Source organism: Mucor mucedo (genome assembly GCF_025094135.1).
Source record: "Mucor mucedo strain NRRL 3635 chromosome Unknown EV154scaffold_54, whole genome shotgun sequence".
Classification (NCBI taxonomy): Eukaryota; Fungi; Mucoromycota; class Mucoromycetes; order Mucorales; family Mucoraceae; genus Mucor; species Mucor mucedo.
In genome coordinates this window covers 228,569-233,028 of record NW_026252338.1, presented here as the reverse complement: position 1 = coordinate 233,028, position 4,460 = coordinate 228,569, and the positions used below count along the sequence as shown (strand labels likewise).

General features: G+C 41.8%; 1 non-coding gene across 1 annotated transcript; it reads left to right on the top strand.

Moving 5' to 3' along the window:
* The first annotated feature begins 3,704 nt into the window (after positions 1 to 3,704).
* Positions 3,705 to 3,778, top strand: EV154DRAFT_t71. The gene has a single exon. It is a non-coding gene; the product is annotated as a tRNA-Ile (tRNA).
* Positions 3,779 to 4,460: the final 682 nt, after the last annotated feature.

Here is a 4,460-nt window from a genome sequence, read left to right as displayed (position 1 = left end):
AGGTACCCGGGAAAGCGCGTCCGCCACCGTATTATCCACTCCAGGTTTATATTGAATATCGGGAGCATACAGCTCTAATTCTGATATCCATCGCACTAATCTGGAAGTTGGATTTGCCTTCTGCCTAAAATAGACTAACGGATTGTGGTCTGAGTATACTGTGTAACCTGCCGAACATCCTTCCACAAAACATCGCCACACTCGTAACGCATGAACTATCCCAATTAATTCCCTCTCCTGTGCTGGGAATCTCTGCTCCTCCTTCGATAGCTTTTTCGACTCATATGCTACAGGGTGCCAGGTAGAATGATTGCCATAAGGACGCTTGACATTACCATTTTGAGAGTGATTGGCAGCAGGTTGTAATAAAACAGCACCCACGCCATAGTCACTAGAGTCCGTCTCAATCACAAAAGGAAGAGATAAATCGGGCATTTGCAATACGGGCGCTGATGTCAGAAGAGTCTTGATTTTATTGAAGCTTTCTTCACACGCCGGGTTCCATATAATTGCTCGTTTTTTTGAACCGGTTCCACAAGTGAGCTCTGTCAATGGCGCCGCCACCGAAGAAAAACCTGGTATAAATCGACGATAGTGTTGGCTTAACCCAATAAATTGTCTTACCTCCTGGACGTTCGATGGTCTTGGCCAGTTTTTAACAGCGTTTATCTTTTCTGTAGATGGTGTGATGCCTTCGTTGGAAATACCAAACCCCAAAAACGATAAATTACGCTGCGCAAAATGACACTTCTTGACGTTGACCACCAGCTTCTCCTCCTTGAACTTGTCTAATACCTGCTTGACATGATCCTTATGCTCCTCTTCGGTTTTGCTGAATATACAAATGTCATCCAGATATACTAACACAAATGAGTCAATCATATCACCAAGAATAGTATTCATCCAAGCTTGAAAAGATGGAGGGGCGTTTGACAGACCGAAAGGAAGAACAAGAAATTCGAATTTCCCATATCTGGTATTAAAAGCCGTCTTGGGAATATCATTCTCTTTAATAGGTATCTGATGATAACCACTCTTCAAATCAAGCGTGGTAAAATACGATGCCCCTTGCAGTCTATCTAAACACTCATCAATGCGTGGTAATGGACTTGCGTTTTTTACTGTGGCTTTGTTGATTGCTCGATAGTCTATGCACATTCGTCTACTCCCATCCTGTTTGCGCACAAAGAGCACAGGTGATCCGTATGGTGATGAACTTGGTCGAATTAATCCCAATGAAAGGAGATCCTGCAGCTGCTTTTTCAACTCATCCAACTCGGCTGGACTCATACGATACGCTTGTCTATTGATCGGTTTCGAATCCTGAGTATCAATCACGTGTTGAAAATCCCTGTCTGGTGGAAGACCAGGCAATCCATCCTGGAATACCGTAGGGTATTGGCTGATTAATTCCTTCCAAAAACCTTCCGATGCTGGGATTGCTTGAACATTTTTGGCTTGATCATCCATGACAAACAAAATAAATGCTTCATCTCCTGAACGGATGCACTTATCTGCTTGCTTTGCTGAAATCAAATAGTTCAATGGCATTATAGCTTCTTGCTTCTCCCTACATTTGACATTTGGATATATTACATACGTATTACCTGCTTGGTCTGCAATTCGCAAAGAATCATCATCCCAATCGGGCTGGGGTCGATGGCGTTTTAACCACGAGCGTCCCAATATCAGATCAAATTTGCTTTTGTACACAAACGCTGATACTGTACTACTGTATCCCTGTATGTCGACATTGAAGGTCAGCTTCTCTGTGATCTTGTCTACTACACCACCAGCAGTCTCCACCGCTCGATCAACACCTGTTGTCCCACCTAGCACACGCTTCGATAAACTTGAAGAGATATACGATTCAGTTGCTCCGGTATCCATCAAGATTTTAATCTCCAGTGGTTGGTTATCAGTGGTTAAGACAGTGGCATTATATAATGGTAGATCCGATGAAACATTGGCATTCAATTGGACCAATCTCGTTAAATCAGCCGCCATATCCGCTTGGTCGCTATCCAAGATTGGAAATAACTCAAAAGGAAGCGATGGTGGCTTACCATCAGCATGATCTAAAACTGACGAAAGGCTAGCCCCCGAAGAAAAAACCTCATTTACTACAACTGGCGAAGCTGAAGTATTACATGACAGACTATCTGACGAATACTGGGTAGAATTATTATCTTTATTGGATTCAATATTCGGGGTAGTCATAGGCTGAGTCGATGATGAGCCACTCGGTTGCTCAGACATAGCATGTAATTGCGAGCTTCGTTGTTGTTGGTGCTGTTGATCCAAAGCTTCAATATCCTTCTTCCTCTTAAAGCACTTGAACTTGATATGACCAGTAGCATGACAGTAGTGACATTTCCTATCTCCATCGTTCCTCTTTGGGGCTTTACCAAACTTTCTGGCACCACGATCCCTCATGGCATCCAAATCCATTGGCTCCGCAGTCGACGTATGATGATCAAGTGCCACACTTGAGTTGGTGGAACCTTGCAGCGTTGGATTATAATTATAATCTCGAGCACCTTCCCACGACAAAGCAGCATTGTAATAGTTCTCAATGGTGCGCTCTTCACCTCTTATACCTCTCAATTCAGCACGTAATTGATTAGACTGGACGCCACGCATGAACTTGTCACAGCACTCGTCATCAGTAATATTGGGTAAAGATATGCAAATGTCCATAAACCTATTTACGTAATCTTGTATCGTAGATGTTTGGACGATAGAACTGAATTTGTCACGAGCCAACAGCTCCACATTGTCAGGCCTAAACTTGAGAATCAATTGCTTCTTGAGAAGAAGCCACGTTTCAGGCGCTACTTTCTTCGCCTCCAGACTTCGATACCACGCGTTTGCCCGTCCCGCAAGATGACTCACAGCAAATAGTAGCGTTTGAGCTTCGGTCAGCTGAAAAAATTCTTGATGCATTTCAACCGAGCGAATCCACTCGTCAATGATCATAGCATCCCTTGCACCACTATACTCCTTTGGCTCCTTTAACTTGATTTGAGGCATGTTCTCTTGGGCTGTACCACCTCGGCTAGACGTGCTCTCCATCATTCTCTGACCTAGGCTTGCCATCGTATTCGCCATGTTATTTAGACTCTCACATATATGACGATTGATATCTTGCTGCGATATATGCGCTTGATTACTCGGATTCGACATGATTGGTTCCTTGACAAGTAAATAGAACTCCGTGTTTCACTTTCTCTCCCTAACTATTTTCTTGAAAATAGCACGACAATAATTGACGATTTTATTAATTAAGTATTTTCTTCCACAGGAAAGAAATTCGCTGGAATAAAAGATAGTCCTTGAAAGGATATACAAAAACTTATATAACCAAAAGACACGCTCTTTTACGTTAAAAAAATTGCTCCTTTTTAAAAGGTTTCTTCTGTACGAAAACAAAGGTGTTTATCAAATACAGTGAAGTAAGTTGTTTTTCGAACTGGTGCTACCAATGTCAGTCCCTGGAATGCTGTTGCCGGAATGGCAGTTACTAAAGGGGGACTGAAGATATTAAAAAGCAAAGAAAAGTTATTTTATTAAAACCTAATTTAGAACTATATTTATCAGGCTATTTCTTAGGCCTCTTGGTTCGGCCCGGATTGATGGGTTTGAATTCTGGCTTAACGTGTTTACGTGAAGGTCTGTTTGCAGGCCTGACAAATAACATATAAGCTCGCTTAGCTCAGTTGGTTAGAGCGTGGTGCTAATAACGCCAAGGTCAACAGTTCGACCCTGTTAGTGAGCAATATATTTTTATGTTTTTACATCCGCGTGGTGCTTGTAGTCGCATCTGTGGTTACTGTCTTCATTGGCAATTGAGTACTTGCGGCGTGGCCAATATTATTTTTATTTATGCGAGAAAAAAGACCCTTCTTCACTCGTTTTAACCTTTTGGGTATGGTGGGCCTAAATCTTCTTGCCGGCTTGGTCCGTCGATTCCACCTCTGGATGAACAGTGGTACCGACCCGGCACGTTGAGGGTTGCAGCTGTACTAAGTGGCCAATGTCACATATTTACGGGAGAAAAAATGTCCTTTATTATTTATTAATTTGCAGAAGTAACAAACGTAAAATAAAATTAAAACTACGATGTGTCCTTCTTGCTGACTTGATCAATTCGTTCCACTTCTGTATAAACATTTGTATCGGCGAGACTATGGAGGTAGCGTGTTACTTAGTGCTCTTTCCTTGGGTTTGGTACTGAATTTATATTTAGCAGAAGAAAGTTGTTTTTATTGATACAATCTGGTTAGTGATTGTTTTTGTTTTTTTGCGAAGGAAAAAGTCACATTGTTTGGCACCGCTCTTTTTTGTCGTATTCCTCCAATAAATGTCGTATAGAATGACCTTCAGTATGGTTGAATTATAATATCCGAACGGTACTCTCATATTACCAGTATAGTCTTGTTACAAATTATATATTGGGA